The sequence below is a fragment of the Pithys albifrons genome, chromosome 5, assembly GCF_047495875.1.
Source record: "Pithys albifrons albifrons isolate INPA30051 chromosome 5, PitAlb_v1, whole genome shotgun sequence".
Lineage (NCBI taxonomy): Eukaryota > Metazoa > Chordata > Aves > Passeriformes > Thamnophilidae > Pithys > Pithys albifrons.
In genome coordinates this window covers 52,847,786-52,874,642 of record NC_092462.1, presented here as the reverse complement: position 1 = coordinate 52,874,642, position 26,857 = coordinate 52,847,786, and the positions used below count along the sequence as shown (strand labels likewise).

Sequence of the window (26,857 nt, the reverse complement as noted above, 5' to 3'; positions counted from 1 at the left end):
CGAAAATGATTCCAGGAGAGTAGTCAGCAGCTTTCACAGGTAAACGTGGTGCGATGCCTGCAAATATACCTTAGAGCTGAGTTTCTCATAGGGAATCACCCAAAACAGCGGGGAATAAATGTCATTGCCAGGCAACGTGTAACAGAGGAACTTTCTGCCAAATCCCTCCAGCACTGTTTGTGATATGGGGAGATTTAATTTTAAGAATATGCAAATAGCAGCATGAAACACTGACGGCTCGGACTTTGTTGTGGTCGTTGTAAGTGACTGTCCCGGAGGAAAGGAATTATTTGGCACGTGTTCTTCTGCTCTCCTTTTTTTAACCCTGACCAGAAAACGGTGAGCTCTGTCAGGTTCTTATCCAGCTTGCAGGTAAAGGGTTACAGATTCTAGGAAGTATTAAATGCAAACTTTAAAGGATTTTATTTTCATCTGCAGTCACATGATGCCTTAATACCCAATGACACTAACTACAGTGTCTCATTAAGAGGTCATGCAAACTCCCAGGCTAAACAAGGCATTCTTACATATTTAACATTCAAATGCAGAAGCCAAGCTAAAGCCATGGAAGATTGTAATCAGAAAAAGCTACACTTCCTGATCCACACAAAAGCTGCAGGTAGGAGAAGTTCTTCCTTTAAACTTGTAACATTGTGCTTTCTGGATAAACTGTTTGTAAGACATATTTTGAACTCTATTTCTTTTGAACTTTTAAAAATACCCTAAGAGCTTTGTCCTGAAAATATCTATTCTCACTTGTTCCACCTGTTGTAGAGTAGTATTGTTTTTACACTCAGAAGCAAATACAGTTGGCTCAGCAGAAATCCAAACAAAACAATTTTTAAGCCAAATCTATTTTAAAAAGTAATAATTTTAAAGATTTCTTAGTTATTGAAATAGTTGTGTTGGAGTATATGGGGCAAAGGAGAAGTTACTATGTCTTTGATGACCAAAACAAAGAGATTTTGAACTCTTCTGACTTTACTTGTATCTTGAATTGCACATTGTTTCAGTCATTTAAATCAAAGTGTATTTTAATGGCTTTGGCATCCTCACTGTACTTACATGATTTCTGATTTCTCCTCCTAGAATCTGGTACATTTAAAAATAACATCTTGCAAAAGCAAATTAAAGGCAGATGGGGAGTACTACAGTGCTCCATAAAAGGAGAAAAAATAGAAAATAGGGTGTTAAAGACAGTTAAAAGTGGTTTATTTTAAATTGAGAATTTAAGTTGCATTAAAGCATATCAACTTTCATGCAGAGTGATAAAGCTTCAATGACAATTGCTGGCAATATTGTAGAAGTTGTTGGGGGTTTTTTATTTGTGCTGAAGGAGTTTTCCATTGCATACAAACATTAGCATTTTTATGACAAAGATCTTTTTCTCATCACAATTTTTCTTTAAACAGTAATTGTTTTCAGATAGTGTTCTAAATACTCAGCATTTTAATTCCTTTATAGGAATTTTGTTAAAAGACTACATTCTATAGAGCAACAGAATCTAGAATTGCTAAAAGATCTCTAGTGCATCATAGGATTTTCACCTCCTAAGGATTCCCACTGCACAAAAGCAGCAAGCAGCATTTATTGTTTTACTCCTACAATGGTTGAGTGGTGATTGCAAACAATGTATTTTTCCACAGTTTATTCTATAAAACACACCTCTTTTTCTTCTTCCCACATAATGCTAAGAGAGGCTAAAAGAACTGGAGAACAATAACACCTGAAGCAACTTGCTTCAGATAAGTTCTCAACTTTCTGCAGGGTGGGGGGGAGGAAAGGGGGTTGTCATTATTTAAATAAATTTGAGTCCAAACATGTTTACCAGTGGCACTTCAAAAAATTGTCACTCACTTTCAGAGTGCCTATCTTGAAACATAGTAGGTTTAAGGTTGAGGAGGGCGAAGACCTGAATATGGCCTAGATCAGCCTGAGACATCAAGTATCTTTTTATCAAGCTAATTGTACTAACCTTCTGACAGAGTCACTCACAACTCTGCTGGTTGGAGTGTTGCAATAAGCCACTAACCTTTAAAAGAAGTGTTCTGAATTTACCATAACTACCTCTGAACTCATATTATTTACAAAAATCTACTTAGAAACTCTTGTAGATAACAGGCTTATTTGCTAAGCTATATTTAAATCTTAAGGGAGTGAGGGGAACACACCAGCTCCCAAATAAACAGACACCCACAGGCTTTCACTGAGGAGGAAGGTTGCACCTGAAACATTAAGAACAGCCTGCCATGGCCGGTCTCTTCTAAGAAATGTTTGTACAAAGTGGGTGTGTCATGGTAAACAAGCTCTTAGTAGGTCAGTAGTTAAATTTGTTGAATGTTAATTACACAAAGTGTCTTTGTAAGGCGGAAGGGACAACGCACATTGAAGTTACTCTGTGACCACAGAGTGGCCACTGAGTGAGGGGGAGCCTTAACTCCTTTCCTAAAGAAAGGAATATAAATGAGCACTTGCTGTCTAGCAGTAGTAGTTCAGATATCTTATATACCCACAATTTTATCTTTAGTTCAGGAATTTGTATTGCTTTGTCACATCAATATAGAATCAAATGTAGTGTTGTTTCATGGGGAAGACACACAAATCAAATACTTCCTGCTCCTAATGAAAGAAAAGAAAAAAAAAAAAAAAGAGGGAGAGAGGTTCCTGCAAACTGAGATAACTGCAAACCTAAGGGAGAATTTTTCTCTTGAATTTTATTGAAGTCAAACAAACATAAAAATCAAAACACTACCAGAAGTTTGGAGTAGTTTAACTTTCCCAAAAAAACAGAGCTAAGGCAAGCATTGGTAAAAAGGCAATCCAGATCATCCAAAAAGCTTGCAGATCTCAGGGAACTTGTACCAGATTTAAGGCTAATACTGAAAATCATCAACCCAATGATTTTTGCACAGCTCTGGGTAGGTAGAATGACAGAGCAAGGCCTTCAAGTGAGCGGAACTGTGGCTTCCTTCCTTGGAAAGCCTGGTTAAAAGAGTTCACTGTGCAAGGTAAACATTTGTGAGTGTTGAGGCCCTTCTCTAACCACACTGTTATTTGTACCTGAGCTCAAGGAAAGAAACTTGCTGAAAGTATTTGCTCTCAGACTTTACTGAATGAAAGCCAAGGAAAGCCTTTCTTCACATCTTTCAGGAAGGAATGGTCTCTTGCCATGTTTGCACAGTATCCAGTTAAACATGGCTTCAGCATTGTCTACATCTTCCACTGATACTGTTTCACAAAAGACTTGGGGTGTGGGGGACTCAACCCTCTGACACGTGATGAAATGTAGTCAGGCAATAACTACTAGTTTGGAAGTTAGAATTTCTCCTTCAGACCCTGTTATTCTGAGGATTATCTGTGGTCACCTGTCAGCACAGTATGCCCATGGATTCCACAAAACCAAGTCATGGTGGGGAGGGGTGTGGCTAACCAGAGCAGGTGACCAAATCCCCCCTGCTCCTTAACCAGGAGCACCTCATCTAGCACCTAATCGTGTTAGAGAAGCAAAGTCAAAACTGCACACCCAAGCAATGGTACATGAAAATTACTGATTTTTGCTGAGCTACAGAAGAGTGCTGGCAAGCAGGATGCATTGCTAAGGAAAATAGGTATAAAACACAATGTAGTTTTACTTATTGAAAATTTGATATCAAAATGGACAAAATAAAACAATTTTGGTAGAAAGGTCAGAGGGGATTGTTGGAAACAGGAAAAAAAAGGCAGCAATTTTCCTGTGAGTTCTCCTCTGAGTAGCTTTCACTTAGACATATGGAGGAACTTTAAAATTTTATTAGGAACTGAATACATTGCTTGGAAACTAATTGCTTAATCACAGCAGGAAGCAGGGAAGAAAGACACAAGGTTCTTTTTCTGTGTGACTTTTTTCTATCTGCCATTTTTACACAAGTTTATTTACCTGCCATTTTTTCACTTTAATCACAGATGTTTGCTACAAAGCCACAGATGCTTTCTAGTTGAAAAGTATTTCTGGTTGAATCCTCTATTTTTAAATCACCTAAGTTACTTTTCCATTTAGGATAGCAAGAAGGAGTAAGCCATCTCCTCAGGGCTTACTCTTTTAATGTTACCAGCTGGGCCTGGCTCAACTTTGCTTCACTTCCCAACTATTTAATATAGTTGTGTATTTCTGTTAAAGAGCAGTTAATTGTGTGATTTTATACAAACAAGATCCAATGTCTTGCTATAACATGCAATCTACTTTTCTGAAAGAGCTGAATAACAAGGACAAGTGTATCCCCTGTTAAGAATAACACATGTCCAATGTCTGAAAACCCTTCCAGTGGGAAGTCCACCTTGAAAACTTTTCACACTGTATCAAATTTTCACGCTGCCAGCAGAGGACTGGAGAAAAAGAAATAACCTGATGCAGGCAGTGCTAGTGCTACCCAGCACATTTCTGCCAGCAGAAACAGCATAGCAGCAGTACGGGTTTGCCTGTGCTGGACATAAGCTCTGAGACCACACCAAAATAGATTATTTCACATCTGCCCAATCTCCCATGCTCAGGAGAGGTGCATCTGGATGTTAAGGCACTTTGCCAAAGCAGATTGGAATTAATGTCCTCTTATGATATGCTCTGATAGAGCAGCTTTCAGGCAGGAGAGGCGGGGAGTCACCCAAATGAGCCGTAAGAAGCCACATTTTCATAGTCCTGAGGACCCATCAAGACAGACTGTGGGTCTGTTCCTCCCCTGACTATTTACCCTCGCCATTGAATTTATTGCAATGACTGTATTTGTTGATTGGACTGTATTTCTTATTCTCACTTCCCCCTTCATCCCACAGCCACTTTGAAACACTGTTTTATCAGCAGTAGATTTGGGAGTGCCCAGCTTTGTATACCTTATTAAGCACCTGAGCTTTGTGCAACAGCTTAGGATGCAGAAAGCACAATCTCTGTCCTGACACAGCCACCCAGCAATTTCCTCCTCTCCCTTCTGGGCTATGTGCTCCCTTCTACAGCCAGGCTGTGCAGAAGGCCACCCCACCGAGACCCAGGCCCACTGTGCCAGGGCACGTCGCAGTCCTGGAACTGCAGCCCACAGCCAGCCTGGGCTGCCTTGCCTGCTTCTCTGCTTGCCCAGTCAGTGAATCCATGCTGCTCCACCACTTACAGGCAGTTTATTTCCTAAAAAAAAAGTGTTATTCACTCTTACTACTCTATAGTGAGCAACTGCATTGCTTTTTCACTTACAGCTCAGTGGAAAACAGTTACTGTCAGCTGTCAGGAACCTGAAGAAAGCTTTGTTAAGGGCCCCTCTATTTTTGGTTTGGGTGTGGCATGGAAAAAACAATATTTACCATCTCAGTAGCTGTGCCCTTGTGTATTTGTTTTCATATTCCCTTTCCCCATGTGAATTTAGCAGATGTTGCACGGCTTGATATCAGCCCTGCATTTTGTTGTCAGAGTATGTGCATGTCTCCACTGAATATTAGTAATGAATAGGCAGTGTCTGCACAGAAAAGATACAGATTCAACTGCCACGCACCATTTCAGGGGCAAACGTGGATAAAGGGATAAAGACAAAAAATACCATAAGATTTCATTTACAGTGTAAATGAAACAAAAACTACACTCATCAGCCCTGAATTGAAGGCCACCAGCAGCCTGAGGAACTAGTACTATGTACAATGTCCACTTTCTGTCCTTAGCATCTCTTTTTAAATTAAAATCACTTGGAAGTATTTTCCATTGCTTTGGATGAATGCACACAGATTGCTAAAAGGCTAATCCATATTTACCAATGTACACTAAAAAATAATGCTCAGTGCAATTATCCCATTAATTACCTTCTATGAAAACATTTCCATTCCTTTGTGCTTATACAGAGTACAAACATATGCATTTGCTAGTGTACAGATGATCAAAAAACCTCAAAGACAGTTTAAGAAAACTGAGAAAAGCCAAGGGCAAAGAACTTGATGCTAGGGATGTTTTCACAGCCATTGCCAGCACCTGGTATCCCTCAAACTACAGCCTTAGCTTTGTTTCATTTCCCTGCCATCCTCCTATGATAAAGCTTTACAGTGGCACCCCTGAAATCACTGTGCCAGGACGTTCCTCCTGGAACATGAAAGAACACCTATTTAGCCCAGAGCACATATCTACCCACATTTTCCATGCAGGGAAAGGCCAGGTTTGAGAAGCAAGGAGTTAAATCAGCCCCCTGGCCCTGTGTAGGTGGCAGAATTTGAATCCAAGTCTCCCAAACACTCTAGGAGTCAAATCCGCCTCTAGATACTAATACCCTTAAAAATCCAACCCAGTGTAAATAACTTTCTTGTCACAGGGCAGTATGTTAGATTGACCAATAAATAAAGTTCCAACACAGGCAGCAGGTATTTGCTTTATGATAGTGTGACCTGCAACACACCATTTATAGTCAGTCATTGGAACAAGGAGTTCTGTTGGAAATGTCAGCCTGTTATTACATTCAGCATCATGAGCAACTCCACAGCCAAACCACAGCCCAGTAAGTTAGACTTAATAGTGCAATCTTCATTGATAATTTTGGTGAATACAGTCCATTCTTTTGCACAATATTAAAAGAAACAGCAAGAGAAAAAGCATTATTAAGCTGGCTTAATGCCTGACAACACTAAGTCTTTTAAGGAAATGAATACTTTACTATAGCTTTCAAATATTGTTCTACTGAGAGACTAAAAAAGGTTTCAAATGCAATCAAGATCAACAATTCAATAATACTGCAGGAACACAACTGTATGTCACTGCTATCTCACCATTACCACGTCTTAGACACATCTGGACCGTTTTAAGACAGTGGTCAATACTTGGGATCTGCCTTGTTCTGAGAAATAATTACTGTAATTATAACGCAAAAGCTCTTTGCTCTTGTTCATGAACTTGTTGTCTCTAATCGTTCTCTTACCCATCCATCATCACTCAATGTCTGTGAAATAAATTGGTTTAAAATAACCAAATGGAAAAGTTCACCCACATTCTAAACAGCTCTAGATTAAATTATCTTTATGTTTTATACATTAAGTTCTGTAATTAAAAGAAAATAAAGCCCCTTTGAATCTAAAAGGAATGCATGTAAGAGAAAAAGTCATGTTACATAAAAGGGTCTTTATTAAACTATTGTATCAGTCATTGTTTGAAGATTTGTTGAATATGACTTGTAGTGTTTTCTGCGTTTTTCTGTTTTAAAAGGTTTGTTATCCATTTCCCCAATTTTTTGTAACTATGCTTTTCTACTCTGCAGACCATTCTTTATGTGTAATGTTCAGGAACAGTGAGGTTAAAAAAATGTATCCCAAACCAAAGTTGTAACTCTTGCAAACTCAAGCTTTTTATAAACAGATCTTTTCCTTTTGTTTGCATTCCAATTTGAAGATCCAGTTATAACTTGAAATCTTCCCAAAAGCGTTTTAAGTCTTCCAGCCACACAAAATACAATTTTTTTCCTCTATCTACCTAAATTTCTTTTCAAATAGTGAAACCAACATTGACTCTTTTCCCTGTGGGTTCTGTTTACCCTTCAAGGGGTTTCATGTTTTCTCCCCAAACTTGATGATTTGCTCAAACCTGTTAAGCTGTCATACATGTGAAAATTGCCTTTGCCAAACAATTTTGAAGTTCGTAAACCATTGATTCTTCTAATCTTCTGAAATAGTTTTTCATTTTCTCTATCATTCTAGCTTCATGCAAAAAAAGACAAATCTGCAAAAAAACTGTTTCATAAGGCCAGTGTTTTGAGATGAGCCCCAGAAGCATGTTGTTTGCACTGCTGTAACAGGATAAAGTAAACCTGACTGAATTTCTCTAGAATACATTTAGGTGAAATAATCCAGCAGTGGATTATAAAACAATCCAGCAGCACAGCCCTCTGTGCTACAGGGATTGTATTGTTCAGTACCATGCCATGAAAGAGACTAGATTTGTATATTCTGCTCTTGACATAAAGTTTATCATAGACTGAAATTTCTTTGTTCATTGCAACAGATTTTTTTTCTGGCCTCATCAATTCTACTTTATCTCACATTCCTACAGTCTGCATGCAGTATTGCTCTGTCCACTGTGCTGTGCAGTGCTAACACAGTTGAACAGCTCACCTAGATACTGGCACAAATTCTCTAATCCAAGGACTGAGTCCATGAAGAGCCTCCAGTTTTCTACATTTGGCATCCTGTATCCCAACATGTTCAAATCTATGGTTACCCTGCAGGATTTGTATTTTATTCAGGTTTTGGGTTTCCTCATCTTCATGGCCTCCCCAGTAAGGAGCATATTATCCATAGATATAAAAAAGCCTTTTGTGCTCCAGAAGATATACAGGGTTCTCTGAATAAGACTCTGGAAAATAAAGTTTCTTGCAAAAGGAACTACGTAAGTAAATATATTACCACCCAGGAAGAATCATGCTTCTTCTCTCAAACAAAATGGGAAGGTTAACTCCATCAAGCCCTGCAGATTCTGGAGTCCTTCATCCTCAAAATTTCCTCATCACACAGCTTTTGCAGCTCACTTGATAAAAGGAAAATTAAGCTTAAATTGGCAAAGACCCCATGCATTTATGCCAGGAAAATCCCACACAATTGAAATTAATCAATAGCACAGAAACCCCCTCCCACTTACCACATGGACTGGTCTCCAAAAATCTGCAGTCTCTCTCTAGGGTGGTATTTGAAATAAGCCTGTTTGCAGAACTAGTTTCACCTCCTCCTATGCCACCTTCCCACACAGAGAGATCTTCTGCTACTTCCTCCCATGGGAAAAATAACACACCTGTGTGAAAAACAAAGGCTAGAGCATCATAAAGGCTAGAAATGCATGATTTCAGAAAATCTCTTAACTGAGCCAATACTCTTTTTTCCCACTGAGAAACACTGTCTCTGGTTCAGCAAAACCCAACACAAATATGATTTAGCACTCATGTCAGTGAGCCCTTTGGAAAGGCCTGGTAACAAAGTTGTGCCTGTACCAGAGCCTGAGCTTTACCGTCCTACTTTCTTCAGTCACTTCTTTTGCTTTCCAGTAGGTCTGAAGATGTGTTTATGGAAGGGAGATCACAACTGATTGACACAAAGCTTTCCATGAATGGCCTTTTTGAAGCATCCAAGTGAAATGCTTGAAAGACTCCAAGGTGTTTGTTATTCACAGCATACACCTCCACTTATGCTTCAGGGTTTTTGGCCCCTCCCTTCCTGTAGAATTTCCCCATACAGGGGGACTAAAGGTACCTTGTCTCTGAGCTATCATCAGGTTTTTGCAGCATTTCCTTGTTTCTGTTAGAGCAGCATCTACAGGCACCATAAGTGATTAAAGTCTCACTGACCTGAGTGTCCCAGAGACACCTAGTAACACATACCATATTTAAACATTTATAGATTACCTAGACAGCTCCAGTCTGGATCCAGACTTCTGGCACCTCCTTACTTTAGGGAGAATAAGGAGGCATAGCCAAATCACACCTTGTTTATTAGCGAAGAATGCATTATGCCTGAGAAATAAAAGCTGAAGTTTTAACCCCTTTGGGTTTAGGAGGCACATAATTGCAGGTATCTGAAAAACCAAGTAATGAGCGACATCAGGAAGTTATTACACAATCTGTGGTGACCACTGCCTCAAGCAGCTTTGACAGCAGTGTGTTACGGTGTCTCTGCTGTGCTTAAGGTGGGCTCAGAGCAGCAGGGACTCTTCAAGATCAAGGAAACACCAGATTTGTAAACATTAAGTTGCTTTGGACAATGTGGCTGTCAAGCTGCCTTACTCAGACCTAAGAGACCTGCCATAAGCACACTGCTGTCAAGCCCAGTAATAGGACTTAAGACAGCTAAATAGATTTTGTTGGGCAAACTCTTATGTATAATGCACACTACTATCCCACACAGCTAGGCAGGGCTTTTGTGAATTGCTCTGCCATGATGTGGCCCTTGACTGCTGCTGGAGCTGGACCAGAGCTGTGTCTTATAGACCACTCTTGCAGTGCACCCACTGCTGGAGCACCAGAGAGCACAGGCAGGCAGCGCCAGCAGGAAAGCTGCAAACAGACTGTTGGGAGTTAGTCAGGCCTGTTAATCACAAAGCTGTCCTCCCCAGTCATTGCTCCACCCAAACCAAACAGATAATTACCCTCCTATTAATGTTTGCCACCTGTTTCCTTCTTGTTAGGCTTTGCCTATGGAGACAACCTTTTCCCAAGACTGATTTCCCAAGTTTCCACACTTCTTTCATGTTTGTAAAGCTTTCTACTATAGCTTGAACTCGCCAAGCTTTGTTCCTTTTGTACAGCATCACGTGCAATGTACTCCTTTCCAGAGACAACAACAGTGAAGAGTTTCTACTCTCCTCTCCCAGCACAGATTTCAGCAGGGCAGGTGTTTCAAGACATCACAAGTGCAGGCATTGCAGATTAAACCACAGGCTTATTTTGCAAACTGTTGGTTTCTGACTCTTAAACACCACCTGAATTAAGGAGCTCACTAATAAATACAACCTTTGTTACAAGAAAAAAGGAGGAAATCAGCAGAGGAAATCAGCCTCTCTGTCCTCTCACCTCTGCAGAAAAACCTCTCCCCCCACATTGCTGGGGGCCACTTATGTGCTGCACTCAGATCCAGTAGTGCCCAAGGGGACACCTTCAAGGCACCCACAGCTCTGGCTGTCTTAGGTCAATGCACTGGTTTCTGCTTCATCAGCTCTCACTCTATGGGCTCAGATTAAAGTCTAGTCACAGCAGACTGGCGTTTTTTTCAGTACTTTTGTTCATTGTGAATTTTCAAAGTCACTTTTTCCTTTTGACTACATAAAGCATAGCACAAGGAATAGGTGAGAAAAGGGAGGGCTCTTGGCAGCAGTTCAGCATGACAGAAGTTTAACTATGACAGGAAACTACACAGCAAGTCACTCATTTGTCACTTTTGCTAGAAAGTTTTGCTACAGAGGAAATAAAAACATAAGCATTTAAACAATTTCAGGAGGTAATATGCCAGATAGCACAGTGTGAAAAAGCCTTCTTTCCTGTAAACAAAAATATCTTATTCCTTCAGACCTCTTCCTCACCTCATCATAATGAGATGTATAGACTGAAACTTGATCAGATACCAGAAGGGTTAGGAGAGCACTGACTACATTTTTATGCAGATTTGCGTGTCCATCCTATCTGAAATGAATTCTGATGTCTTTTTGAAATTAACAAGGCAGGATTTAATAGAATTGAGCAGTTATCTCGGTCTCCATAAGTACCTCAACCACATTCCTGTTGCTTCACCATCCCATCTTCCCAGCACTGTGATCCAAACTGGGACAGCTGTTCAGTTCTTTGGATATCAAACTGGCAGACTGACAAGGGGCATAAAAACTAAGTCCTAGTAATTCTTCCAGAGGCCCAAGAATTTCAAAGCTTTCTCAAATAGCTAAAGACCACCATGAAGATCATATGATAAAGTTAAAGGGGAAACAGTCTTTTCATAAAGAATTTTTAAAAGAAATTACAAGAAACTATGTTTTCTCAACCAGAACAAAACTACATTTTTGTGGCTTCTGTAAACCAGGCTTACCTTTCCCCACTCCTCCTTATTAACACTTGCCATTTGAAAAAAACATACACAATAAACAGGAATGTCTCTAGATGTCAAAACCTGAGAAGTGTATATGGTGAATGACCACAACAAAAGACCCAGAACATTGCAGTTCAAGGGGCAGCACAGACCCTTACAGGCTCCAGTGTCCCAAGTCCATACAAGCGTCCCTGTCACTAAAACCTGAGAAACAGCTTAAACAGCTGAGGGAAAAGAGGTTCTTATTTTTGGAGATGATACGTATTCTTAGTTCCTATACATGAGTTAGGCCTTCAGTTAAATGTGATATGTAAAAGAAAAGCATGCATCAGTATTTGATTTGGGATACATAATAGAGCTCCAGGATTTTATCTGCTTTTAACAGTAAACAAATGAGTTTTGTCAAACCTGAGGAACCATGCATTGAAAGAATCAAACCACATGATCGAAGGACCAATAAAGTTCATATATGATTGCATTGCAGAAAAAAGAGGTCTTGGCTACAGACTTAACCACGCTCAGCAGCTCCAGAATTTTAATAAATCTCATTCAAGATGTGATACATAGCATTTGTGAGTGTAAAATCAAAAGGAATAGTGAGTAATAATAACCTTTGCATTGTCTGCTTAAAATCCAATACAAACAAATCACACCTGTTAGTAAGTTAAAACTACAACAGAGAAATAAATACCTGATTTTGAGACCTTCTTTACAGATGAAATTATCAAAGCCTGCAAACACTGAGTCTCTCTCACTATTTAAAACCATGCCTTTGGTTTCAATCCTGCATGTGTAGATTGCAAGTCAATACCAACACCTGGCAAGGAAGGCAGACTCACGCCAGGACACTGCAGGGGTCTTTTGACACCACAGATGTGAAAATCCAGCCTCTATTACATGCCACAGCAGCACTGCTTCAGCAGCAAAACCACTGCCAAAGCAACTCATGGAAAGACCAATGCATGGCTCTGAAAAAGGGGTGGTGTTGCACTGGCATAGTTAAACTGAAGCAATTCTGTACATAAGAATTATATACTAATTTAAAATTGGTTTATTAGTTTATTCTTGCTTCACAACAATGCCATTTCTATGGGCAAAATGGGCTTCAGTTTTAAGTGGATGCTTGGACTGTCAATCTCATGGGATTAGCAATTTTAAATTAAGAAATGGGTTGCTAGAAAAAGTATTTTCATGCATTGAAAAGAATTTTCATTTATTTCAAAGCCTTGGAACCTAGAACTATCACTCCATAATATTATCCAAACATTGATGTCATCAGTGCATTTTAAAGCAGCTTTCAATTAGGTTAAATAAAGAAGACAGAAGCTGGTGAAGAAAGCCCAGTAAGAATTTCTATTTCTAGATAAAGCTGCTTTAAATGCATAACCAATTGTGCTAACTGTGGGATGTGATGCACATGACTGAGTTTATAGGTGTTTAGTGAGAGTTTTGTTCCACTTAGTATGTCACTGTGAGCAGTCAGCACAAAGATAATGATATAAATACAGAAGAGTAGGCCTATAACCTCTTCTCCTTCTAATTGAAAAAGTCTATATAGTGCATAAGTCATACCCAGTAGCATTTGCTCTGGGCTGCAACTGCATTTACTTTCCTTCTAAAACCTTTCATCTGCCCAAATCAGAAAAGGCCTTTTTCAGTTTTCTTAGCTCAAATGAGCATACAGACAAGGCAAGCATTCAGGGAACCTTTTCTGTATTTAAACTTTGCCAAAAAACAGTGCTGTAACCAAAGTCCCATCTAAGCCATAATGTGATCTTAAGAAAGCTAAATTGTATCAGTGTGAAAATCTGTAGCAGAAAGAGAAGAAATTAAAATTAGTTCTGTCTAATTGAATTGCAGTAGTTTGTCTGAAAAACACCTTTGCTATCCACTTTGAAAGGCCATTACAGACTACATTAGGGAGTTCCGTTAATTTTGAAAATCTTCATTACTGCCTGCTTTGCTGAAACGACTTTCAAAATCATCTTTGTTACTGCATGCTTTGCTTAGAGGACTCACTGCTGATACCTCCTCCTGAGCCTTTATTTGTCTGGAGGATAAAAATATTGCAACGTTAGAGCTAGAACTTTCAAGCGGACAAGGAGAAGCCAGCTTCAGCCGGATTTTATGTGCCTTTTAGGCCCTTATGTGCACATTAAGTTTTAACAAAAATGCCTGTGTTTCTCACCCCGAGGAGCTCCCCCAATGCAGTCTGGTCTTTGTCTGTTTTATGGAACATGCTGCCTGCACAGAAAGCAGAAGGAGAAAAGGGTACAGCTGTTGACTACTTTGGCAGTGGGGTTTACTGGCCTTTGGGGACAGCTTTACACCCCCCACAAACAAGTTGAGGAACTTCAGGAAAAGCAGTAAGCACTGAGGAAACCTCATACTAACACTTCACCTCACTGACACCAGCTCCAGCCTTGGCTCTCCAGTGTTAGGTCCACTTGCTGGCACAATGCAGACACCAGGAATCTGTCAGCCAACTCCCCTGGACTGCAGCCCCATCCCCTAGCTATGACAGGAGTGTCCACACTCTGGGTGCTAATACTTCATAGCAAACTGTAAAACAAATTTAGGTGTCTTTTTTAGCAAGGGTTGATTATGCTGATTACTAATGTAAGGTGAGCTACCTAAATGTATGTCAACTATAGAATAAGAGTCATCCATTTCTTCCACTCAGTATCATACTTCTGAAGTAAGAGAAAACCTGGCTCCACCTTCTCAATTAAAACTCATTCTCAAAAGGAGGATGTATCTCACCAAAAGTAGGAGAAAGAAGTAGCAGCCACTGGGATTCATTTATCCTTTTAGAGGAATGTATATTATTAAAAACTAAATTTGATAGTGTAGGACTTTCCATATTCTAACCACATCTAGTAGGAATATATACATATATATATATATATATGTATGCATATAACAAAAGTGATGAGTAAAACCTGCTCCCAAGTCCGTGTTTGCTAGCATTAAGCATTTAAAATGACATCCAAAGCACATTTGTTCCACATTGCTTCATACTTCAATTACATCGTTGTCATTCACACAATTAAAAATTATGATGAACAAGTCCAACTCTGAAATTTGAGCCCTAAAGGCTGTATATGTTACCCAAATATATAACCTAAGGCTAAGCACTTGTGGATTCTTTCAAGCACAAATTTACATAATTACAATTAATTCTACTGTTGCAATAGAAGTATCATGTTCAACTAGTTATAGCTCAGAACATGCTTCTAATATATCTTCTGGAAAAGAAATACCATTCTTCAAAGCTCCCCAGTTTTCATAGCCATCAGCAAAACACACTTCTTACATTTATTAGCACGACCTTTACTATTACACCATTTATATAAGTTAGTTTTTGACTGACACTCTAATCTTCTGACAGGATTATAGACATAATGTGTTTCCTCAAGGGATTTTTCTACTTAGAGAATCAGTCTGCAAACTTTTCACTGTCTAAATTATAGCCCATGATTTAATGTCATCCATTTCTCCATCCTCAAAAACACAAATAGAGGGAAATGCTATTTCTACAGGTAACTCCCCATGGCCCGTTGCCAGCAAGAGTTTAGGATCTTATGACACCCTTCAGAAACCATCCTAATTTTTGTAGCTAGATTTGATGTTGCTTTGTCACCATTGCCTAAAAACAGTCAGAGACTGGGAGATGCCTGGATGTCTGGGAATATCGTTTACAGATACAGGCCCTAAACAAGACAGCTGCAACCCGGACAGCAGCTGGCAAGACTAGCTAATCCCATGGATATATTTGCATCAGGTAGTGCATGCCTCATCAAACAGTTGTAATGAAAAAGGTAGTGGATAGAGAAGACAAACTTCTATAGCACACATATTTTCCCTTCCCTTCCACCAATAAATACATAATTTGTTGTACGGATATAGAAAACACAAGCTCCTCAGTAAGGGCAAGCAAGGAAAAGATCCACAGCAAGTCTGCAGAGAGGTCCTGAAGGGAGCAGAGCATCAGGGAAACAGCATGAGATGAGGCTTACAGCACATCCTTGGCTTTACCCAGCTCGAAGTCACTTCTTACTGCTCAGCGACAGCAGAGCATTACAGTGAAGCACTGAGCCTCAGTGTTTTCCCATACAGAACAAAAGCTGAAAACAAGCCTTTCCCCCAGTGCACCTCCATGAAGCTCCTGATGCAATGCAGAGACAAATTAAACAGCTAAAATCAAGGTATGACTTGCAGATAAGGCCTTGCCTTGACTTGTCAGATCCTTCAGCAATCAAGTAATAAAACAACACAGAGCCAAGTTTAACACTGAAGTACTAGTGATTCACAGTCCAGCTTTTACCAAGCTTAAGGATCATGCAAGTTTCTTCCCCTTGGAGGAAGGCCCATGTCATGGAGAAGACATGGTATAACATGCAGCAAAGAAGGATACAGAGCAATAAATTTCAGTCCACACTAATATAATGCTGAAAAACCTTATAAAAAGGCACAGAAAAAATGCAGCCTCTTCTATATTCCTTACACTGAAAATGGCTTTATCGAGTAATGAGGCCAACAGCTGAGGACAGGATGATGGTTTACTTTTTCAACCACCCCTACATAAGACCCCAGAGTGTATGAAATGGCCTTTACACAAAGTTGTGCTGATGAAATCAGGCTGATGACTTTTTCCTTACATAATAAAATGCAGTCAGGTATAGTTTCAATAATAATTTAAGAAATTATCAAAGCCTTCAATTAAAGATGTTATATATAGATGAGAAAGGTAAAATATTTATTCTCCAGTTCAGTGAAAAAATGTACTCTCATAACAAACACAAAGACAAGTTGCCCAGTTTTTGGCATTCTTTGTGAATATTTCCCAGGATTACTAGTGTCAATGTCTGACCAGTGCAGCTGTAAGTGTGTTTAAATATTTAAAGACAGAAAAGAAGCATTTTTTGACTTAAATTTGTTATGGATATTTTTGTTGTGGCTGAGATTTTAAAAAACGAGGATCATGGATCTTGTCAGGATATGAGCATCACAGGGAAAGGAAGAGAAGTCTGAGAATTAAAATGTGCAGTGGCTTGCACTCTTAACACTCACTCTAAATCTTAAGTTCCAGATAAATATTCATAAATGCATTCACCACTGGTCCGGTAATTTTGTTCTGAAATTTAGAGGCTCAATTCTCCTTGAATCCCCAGATAGGTCCTGTCCTTAAACTCTAAGCAACAACACAAACAACAAAATAGGTACAACTGATATTGTTAGTACAATATCACATGGTACAAGCAATCATAGGAGCATGCATGCCATTCTGCACCTAAAGTTTTCAGAATGCTCTCACACCAATAGGCAACACGGGGTGTATAAAGCAACATTCAACCACTTTTTCAGTATTTAAATAAAGCACCACTATTTTCCAACTTACTTAGAGATTAACTCCACATCTCAGACATCCACACTAACCAAAGAGTCCCATCCATATGGAGGAGCTCAAAAAATGCTATGAATAAGTCTTTCTTACTAAAAGGGGGAAAAAAGGACCACATTTCTCAGTACACTATTTTTTTAAGTCCTCTAGCTGTCTAGACAGTGAAATCCTACACTGTATTGTAGACTACAGGGAAAGCGTAGCCATCTTGTTATATAACAACCTAAATATGGAGGCACATTCAATCAGGTCAAAAAAGGGATTAGCTCAGAATGGAGCAAACAAAATTCTTCCTCCAGCACAAGAAGTCTGGGCAATTGGCTTCTATAAATTTGTTATCAAGCGAAAGAGTGTAATGGGTTTTCACAGAAAAAAAACAGACGCTATCCAGCATCACAACAGTGAACATGACAAAATCAAATTTAAGTTTTAAAAAGTTTAGTTTCAGGAGATTGTAAGTCTTCAAACACAAGAGACTTAAAGCCGTGATTGATATGATGTAAAAGTTATGTAATACCAGCTTCCCATAATACCAAGGGTGTTTGCACTATTTCTTCTGAGGTATCCAGTGCTGACTACAGCATTGAACTGGGGTCTGATCCAGCCTGACAGTTTCTGTCTCTTTACGCTTAACAAGGTAGAACTAAAAATGCAGTAAAATTCAAACAATGCAGAGACATTTTTGGTGATCAGTTGCAGAGACAGATTTAACAAGAATAAGCTTCCTCCTGCCCCCACTCTTTTTTTTTTTAACCATAGTGGCAAAATAAATCTATTTGAGTTTTTTCATATTAAAATTAAATTCCCAATCATGGAAAAAGACAAACCCACTCTTTTTGTTTTCCCCTAGAGTTTTCTAATGCCTTTGTTAAGCAGAAGTGGGGTGGAACCAAGGAAACAGGAACTGACCTGCTGCTCCTTTGTGGCTCTGATCTGGGTGTCCAAAGAACAAGGATATGTTGCAGTCATTGGCTTGCCACCTGCCTGAGGCATTCAACTGTATCTAGCACAATGATGCTGGAAAGCATTCAGGAGTAAATACACAATAACATTTGTATGTTTACAGCATCTGTGAAAGGTGTGGGCAGGGTGATTTCTCTACTGTGTGTTTCCAGAGCAAGTCAAGCCCATTAATTAAATTCATTCTCTTGTCCTGCTTCAAAATGAAAAGGAGAGCTGATTTATGGGCACTGACTGCTGCAGAAACCAGGGGCTGGTTTTGCGCACTACCTCCCCTTTATTAGTTTTTAAGCATCTGAGAGGTTGATTTCTCAGATTCTGATCATACAAAAGGGTGCACATCCTCAATTTCTACAAAGAAAGAAAAAGAGCTGCTCCATTCAGAGTACTGTCTGTCATGGTTTCTCAGTGCTGGCTGAATAGCATCTACAGGAATCATGTACCTGAACATCCCCATGCCCAAGTGACTTGCAGGATAAAGCTGTAAAAGGTCCCAATCATAAGACATTTCTTATCTAGTCATTACTTTACTTGCCCCAACAACAAAAATCCTAAAATGAGAAAGTAGTACCTGCAGAACAGTGTAATCCACTGCAACAAAAAAATTCCCATTTCATCAAGAGACTCAGGGAAATTGCCACAAACATGTTCTTCTACAGGGAATACCAATGTCTCTATATTGCATATATTGCTACATGCTCTGACAAATATCAATATACGGCAATACACCAGTGTAATTTTTTTCATCTTCTAGGTTCTTTAAACACGAGACAGACTGCTAGCATTTAGGGCTGAAATCTGGAGGTAAGCAATCAGAAGACATTTAACACCCAAAGGAACGGGAAACTGTGAAAGAAGTGGAAAATCGTGGATACTGAACTTTCACCCTCAGCTTCTGGGAAACTTTTATTAATAAAGAACTATATCAACATAGACAGGTTATATTGACACTGCATCACCTGCCCAGCAGAGTCATATGCTGCTGATGACACTGTCAATAATGATTCAAGCTTCCCATACATAAATGAGCTAAACCTGGTTGCTATATGTTTCATACCATGCTGTAGACCTACATTTACCAATACTGATAGAGTGGAAGCTTGGGCTAGATGATATCTGGAGCTGCCTTTCAATCACTTATTTTATGATTCTGTACAACAGTTCGTAAAACATAAGGCAAATTTATCTTGTGCTTCATAGTCCAGGCAGCAGAAAGCCTGCTATGAGCAAGGAGACTACCATCTAAAACAGCTCATCATCACTATTAGTTGCCAGGAAGAAACAGAAAGTAGCCAGAATGGTCTACAAACATAGTTTCTGCTAATGACCCAAAGGGGCCTCACTAATAGATGACTATAACTAAGAACCTCTATCTAGACATGAATAGGCACATGATAATGGACTGCAGAATCAACTAAACAGACAACACTACCCTAAGGTACCTTAGCTAATGGAAAGAGGATAATTCTCCAGAAATCTCTTGTACAACTGGCAAAACCATAGAACTCTTCCAAACAGACTATTTTCAGCTGTGGATCGAGATCTCTCCTTGTGTCAGTTTGTTTTACCACTCAGAAAACAACCTGTGCCTTTCTAGTTACTGATGAGGCACTCCACGAATCGGGGAGATTGGCCAGATCTCAGAATTATTAAAGAGTTCATTAAATCTTAACTAGTGCATGGTATCTAAGTTGTCTGCTTAGGTTCTTCATGTTGTTGCTGACAAGTTTGATATTTTCAAGGAGTAATGTGATGACAGAATTCAAGAGCTAGTGTACAGATAAATAAAAACTTTTTAAATTCAATAAAGGTCGATACAATAACTAAGCTCAACATGATTATATTTCCTAGGTACATTTTGTAAAGAAAACTATTTGTTTCTCTTCCTCCTCAATTCCCTCAGTGAACCAAGACAACTATGTTTACTTCCCTCACCTCTATAAAATCCAGAAGAGAAGTGTGCAGTTGTACAGTGGAAAGATTATTTCTTCACTCCAGCATTTATAGAAACAATCCTGGATTTTCAAATTCAGCTTTGATTTCACAAAACTGCTCCTTTCTTGAACTTACAATGGAATCTTAAAGGCTTTGAATACACTCCTAGCAAGGTCAATCACAATTTACCATCAACATGCACTGAGAGCACATTAATACAACTGTATGTAAACAGTTGTGGAGAAACATATGGGCAGAATCACAAAGAATGCATGGAAATCAGAGGTTTGTTCCACTGAAATTTAAATTGCAATGAAGAGTTGAACTGATCCTAAAGACCCAATATAAAAAGCTATTGGACAACAGAGTTTGCAGCAGAGAAAATATTTGAGCAGTACCACAAAAGCACAAGAGCTGAGGCTATTAGAGAAGGGAAGGAAACTGTGAGGGGAATGCAAACTTCAGGGCACAATTTCAAACCACTACTGATAGCTAAACTTTCTGAAACTCTTAGGGGTAGCATAGATTTCTAACACCTTTTATCAACAGAGGAAAACAAGTAGTGTCTACAATCAACTGATCTTCAGCTCAGCTTGGAAGACCCAGTTATGATTTCTGGAAATGAAGAGTTAAACCTGTATTGTTTGAGTAAAATATGTTGATTCTTTCTGATTTTAGGTGGAAGGGAATACTTGTCTTATGAATGGTGCTGCTCAGCTTCACACATTATACAAAGAGAGGCTGTGTGCAGTGCTTGAAAGTTTAAGGGTGGGAGCTCCTAATGGAGCAGGATCATAGGTGGATCAGAGTGGCCACTGTCCAGCTTGTCAGAGAATACAACACCCCATGCACACTACCAGGGGAGGACACTTTTATAACCAAAAACCTAGAAAGACATTCAACAGCAGCACGAGAAGGTAAATAGGGACATAACTGCTCAGTGTCAGAAAGGTTAATTTTGTCCAGCCCAAAACACATCCAGAGTCTGAAATGTACCTATGGCCTATATCAAAGCAGGTTTAAGGTATTTAATTTTGATTTTGACTATATGACTTTGAGATAGAATGTTTTTCAGCAACTAAATGAAAAGGAAAAATGCAAATATGAGCTTCTGAAAGCCATATGATTTTGTTTAAATTCCAGGTTATTTTGGAATGGAAAAACTACTTGCTGCTTGGATCCATGACAACCACATAGTTACTATTAACTTGCTTTAACAATCTACAGCACCATGGTAAGCCATATTCCAAAGACTTGGTCTCAGGTCACTGGCAGTTTTATTGTACAGTAAGTGGGAGTGACTGGGTGTATATGGCTTCATGTTTCTGTCTCAAAAACAGCAATATAAAAAGTATTAAACATAAGCAAGCGGTATATGGCAACAAACCCCGATTTACAAGCACTGTTTTACACATCAGACAAATATTAAGTTCCCCAAAATATCTCAAAAGGGATGTTGCTAAGCAAAGATGATGGTAAAAAGAGTATTTCATTGAGATGTCTGAATGTAATTTGCAGGACTAACAACCATCCTCCAAACTATCACCAAGCAGAAGAGGAAAAAATAATTATATTTTTAACTCAAGTTTAAGCATAAATATAGAATGGCTTGTGCCTAATTGTATTTGACACTGAGAAAATGAACAATTGATTCAATTCCAATTCTACACTTATTCTTGTGTTAAATACACAGCACTTGAGACTGAGTTTTCAGCACTCAGGTTAACATTATAAGCAAACAGTTTTACTAAATGATTGGCTCCCCTTACAGAAAAAAACCCCAAACAAACAAAAAACCCACAGTCTGCTTTTAGGTCAAAAGCCAATTACACACGACAGAATTTGACAGTGAAACCAGTTGTCATTTGACACAATGTAATGGGTAAGCTGACAACTTACCAACAGCTGTGATTCCTATCAGCTCTCCTTTTTGCCATTTTCATTTTAAAATTCTAGGGAATTATAGGAAATTCCTAGAAGATTTGAAATAAAGAAGCAAAACCCAATTATAACTTAAAGGAAAACCTTATAGCTAACTTACAACTTCAGAATTCATTAAACACACAAAAGGAATTCACAGCAGTTAAAAATGCACTCTAGGGTTTAGTTAAGCAGACTAGATTTTTTGAATTTGTTAAATAAAATCTGCATCCTTTCATCACAGGGACATTTCCTTTCATTTTAATTTTTCCTTCATTGTATGCATAAATGTTCAGGTGATGGCATACAGAAAACATATAAGGACATTAAGACAATTACACTGAAAGTAAGATTAATTAGAGATGAGAAGAAAAATTAAAAGGATAAATCTACTTGGTAATTAGTAATGACAGCTATATTAAAAACTAGAATTAATGCAAAAAAAAAAAAAAGACATAAAATGTCCCCAGTAAAAGGTTGCATAAAAATAGGAACACACCATGACTCATTCTTCATAAATTTTATTATTTACTTCACCTAAAGTACTGATGCCACCTTCAAGAGATGCACAAAAACATTCTCAACCCTTTGCAACAGTATAGTAAGATTGAATAGGGTTATAAATCTTCAGGTGCAGCACAAACATTAAGCTCAGAGAAGGATATGAAATGGTGACATATGAGACAAGTAAAGCGACTTGTTGTAGGGCAACAGAGCAACGCAGTGAATCAAGGTTGAATGAATCCCAGCTTCTCCTTAGCAATGAGTCACATCAGATATCTGGGCCACTTATATTTGCATTTAATTTTCAGTCATATTTCAGTCTTTCAAGAGAAAATCTTTGAAATATCACCTATGGATCAGAAACTATGCAGTGTTGTCTTCTTGAATTTGTAGGCAAACAGAAACCATGAAACTGTACAGCCAGAGGTACTTTCAAACCTGGAAGCTACTGAAATTTTATGATAACTTTTCAGAGTTTATCCCTAAATTCTGAAAAGTATAACTACACAGAATATGTATGCAAAGAGATTGTAACAAAAAGAGCAGCAGCAGCAATGGCCATGTTGCTTGTACTGTCCATGTTGCCTTGTACTGTCCCTCACCAGTCCCATTACCTGATGCTGAATTTAGGAATTAACTACCTTGGTTTAGGTCCTAGAAGCGTTCTGCTGAATGGGATCTCAAGGCCAGTAAGAATCTCACTCTCTTACAAGAAAAGCCTGGCAGATTTTAAGAATGGTGCAAGCACAACTCTGTTTGGATTTGTGGTTTGTAATGTAAGTTGCACTGAGATTTTTCAAGTTATCACTAAAGCAGAAAGATGCTGAGAATACACGAAAGCACTCGGCCCAAATTCTAAAATCCACAGCAAAATACATTGCTTATTATACAGAGATGAGCTTGATTTGGTGATTAATAGTCATTATAGGTTTGCGTGCACACACAGATCCACATGGGCATATACTCACATCCTGCTCACTGCAAGAAATACAGAAAATATTTGTATTTTTAAAGGATAAAAGCATCTGTATTGTTACACACTAATCCTATGATTATGTCATTAATTTATTTCTCTTTTTAGAAATTCTTAATAGAAAACATTTTGCTGAATTTTCCATTTAGTCTGGAGCATATATCTGAAAGAACAACAGCTTTAGCAGTACCTAGAATATTACTGCAATGCCAGAGGCATTTCTTAAGTTTCAGAGTTTGTGAAAATCTGAAGGATGAAGTTTTTACAAGCACACAGTAAAGTTTTAACTGATACTATAAATATCCTGGCTCCCAGAAAAAAAAATCCCATAATACTGCATATTTCAAAGTTTTCTTATTTTACTGTTGTTATTTAAACACTTCACATGAGTCCTAATCCACTGTAGCAAAGCTCATGCTCACTTTAAGCAGGTTAGCATTCCAGTTCAGCTCAAGGGGATGAGAATACTACCCAAGTGATTTGTTTGATCACTGTCTAAATTTAAAATTCACAATGGTAGCAAGAGGAAGTTGTTATATTTCCACACTGAAATATCCACCTCAGAGTGTCCCTCTTACTTGTGTATGCACATGAACAAACCACTTGCAAAGTGTTTTACTATTGCAGGATCAAGACATTTAAAACAAATCTTTCAAGTCGATGGAGCACAATCTGAAAGGTAGGATTATAATTTTTTATTCTCCTTGTGTAGGTTTCAAACTTACAAGCCATTCATTATTGTAACCTCAGCATTCCACAACATAAAACACCTCTGGATTGTTTTTCTCTCTGTGGTACCCCACAATAGTTTCTAATGACAATGCTCTGCTGCTACAAGCACTGGTGACAGAACAGGTTCTGAACTATATTTCTTTCCAAATCCTAAACTTCCTGGCATAGCAAATAAAATCCTGTCAGATACCACTCTGAAGTTTAGAAAAAGATACTGTACAGAAGAAATACAGGAAGAAGTTGATTCATGTAAGCCAGTTAACACAGGTGAAAAATGGCAGGAGAAAATGTGGAAATGCAGGAAAATGGTATGGGAAGAACAAGATAAGGCAAGTGGGGGAAAGAAAAAGGGGGATTTGGGAAAAGGGAACTAATTGGAAAACAAAAACATAAGGATTAATTTGGTAGGAGAGGGAGAGCACAATGATTTCTAACAGTTTCCTTCCAAAGAGCAGCAGGTTATTCCATTAAATGGTCAAACACAAAAGCACAATATCCTGACAATTTAAAAAAATCTCCTTGATCCATTTGTTATTGGGGTTTGGTTTTGTTTTGTTTTGTGGGGAGTGGGGAGAGGATAGTTTTTTGGGGGTTGTTTTTTTTCCTTTGTTTTTGTTACAGAAGAGCATCATTGACTCATACTAATTGCTTGTGGCTTTATCCAATTTTCTCCGTATTAAGAGAGGCTGATGTTCTAAGCAGTACAACAATAACATCACAATACCTGCCACTAGCAATATTTTGGATGATATAAACAAATCAGAAGCATTTGAAGTATTCAGGGCAAGATGATTTTTGGGGACACTAAGCTACAGTTGAATACCAGACCTGAGCTCACATATCCTGCCTGGCCTCAATCCTGCCTAAAGGCATATATGCAAAAAACTCCAATACCTATATTTGAAGCAATCTCCATAGACATCCAAGTTTACATTCAGAATATTGCTCCCTTAAGTAAAAATGTATGATATAGTTAAAGGATAAAGGTCTGCTAAACTCCAGGAGTGTCTCTTCATGCCCACTTCCAAAGACTCAACAGGGTAAAAAACACAAAAAGAAACACAGAAGCACTGAGCATTTCCATAGAACTGATGTGCAACCAAGACTTTTCAATGAGCTAAAATGCCAGAATTACAGGAGTTACTTTGATTAGACTTCATTGTTGTTTTCTTAAGTTTTATTTTATTTTACCTTGCAAAAATTTCATGATATCTAAAACATAAACAGCTCCTCTCCCTTCCCATGTTCCTCTGTTCACCAATTGTTTCCCAGACCTAAAGACCCAAAGGCTTTCAACAGTATATTTTAAATGTTCTGTGCCCCAAATAGCTGCAGAAGGCCAATGAATATTTTTCTGCACAAAACTTGCAAGCAAATACAAGAGGTAGCAGCTTCCAGTAGGTGGATCAACTAAGAGCTTGATTTCATAGTGTACAGTGTGCTGCTATGGCGCAAGCTAGTGGCACCTGTACAACAATGTAAATGGCACGAGCACATAACATACCTGGGAAGCAGCCTCGCTTGCCAAGTTTTTCTCATGGACTAAATCCTATGGCAGTATTCTGAAGCCTTCATGCTCACTGTCTGCTATTTTCTGTTTTCTTAATGTTCCAAGGAGAATTTCTAAATGATACCACCATCCATAAAACTGATACAGTAAAAAATAGCCTTTATAGATATGTAGTCAGTTGAGAAACAATCCATATCTAGAAAATAATTCTATATTTAAGCAGGTTTATACTCTGCAGCTGATTCTGCAAATGGAAGTCTAGGGAAAATTGACTTCTGGGCCAGAAGACAGGAAACAAGCAGCTAGCTTGTTATGCTGACATAAAAAATCCAGCTCAAAAGATTTGTTTTCTTTCCTGTCAGTACTGCAAAGAAAATCAAACTGTAGTTTCTGGCTCATTCAACCCCAGAGTAATAAATATTCTGAAAGGCAGATTCTGTCCTTATTTGCATTCTCCCAGTCTCCTCCAGTGAGGGTGCAGGAAACAAAGGCCACAGCATGGCCAGGAGAGAGTCTGTTTTGTATTCATATTGTCACGTGGATCCTGCCTTGCTGCAGGACCTTAGGGACCAGCATACAGTGCAAATCGGTGACCTGAGTAACCAGCGATATCCTGATTTGCAGCCTCAGTCAGTGAGTTTAATGCCACTTCATGTTTAAGTCACAGATAGGTATTGAGACACCCCCCCCCCCCGCAGTTATGCCTCATTAGGCACTCCATCAGTTTGCCCAGCAACATCTCACATGCACCCAAAAAGAGACACAGCCAAAAGCAAATGTGTCAAGGACTGAATGCAACTGCAGAGCCTGACATATTGATGCTTTCTTCAAATGTACATTTCTGACCTCAGCATTTGCCCTGCCTCAAATTCAGCTGAAATTTCAATCCTTCACCAGGGACAGCAACATCTTTCAATATTGTTATATTTAACAGATGTCTTTGACCTCTCAGCAACTGTTGGATTTTCACGACCCGCAAAATTTACCAGACTTTAATATATCTATGGGTCAAGCAGCATATTTTTCTCCTCTCTCTTTCTACTCTGAGACCTAAATTTTTTGAGCCCTGTAAAGTTAAGAGCTTCTTTGTTACCTCATTTTTCATCCAAAATTTGAAATTTCACTTCTTGAGCTAGTCCTTTAGATGGAACTCCAAGCAACTATAAGAAGGCTATCGTAAGATCTTTATTTTTTCTCATTTCTTTCATATTTTAAAGACAGGTGGGAGAGACCTACTGCAGGAAACAGAAAAAAAAAAAAAAAAAAAAAAAAAAAAAAACCAACCACCAGATTTGGAATTCTATGTGTTTTTTATGCCAGGAGAAATGTTTCAGCCACTAGGAAAAAAGGAAAGTAAAAAAGAACAATAACATGA

General features: G+C 38.6%; 1 protein-coding gene across 4 annotated transcripts in view; it reads left to right on the top strand.

Annotated features, from left to right (window-relative positions):
* Positions 1–500: 500 nt before the first annotated feature.
* The window catches only part of PGCKA1 (PDCD10 and GCKIII kinases associated 1), a 41,749-nt gene continuing 15,392 nt past the window's right edge, over positions 501–26,857 (top strand). For 2 of the 4 annotated variants that reach the window (XR_011697938.1, XM_071556659.1), the window contains exons 1-4: positions 501–619; positions 18,663–18,712; positions 20,987–21,077; positions 23,868–23,919. The gene's annotated coding sequence lies outside the window, so the exon portion shown is untranslated. Of the gene's footprint in view, positions 620–18,662; positions 18,713–20,986; positions 21,078–22,918; positions 23,044–23,867; positions 23,920–26,857 lie in introns of all 4 variants that reach the window. The other 2 variants (XM_071556660.1, XM_071556661.1) reach the window with 2 other exon arrangements.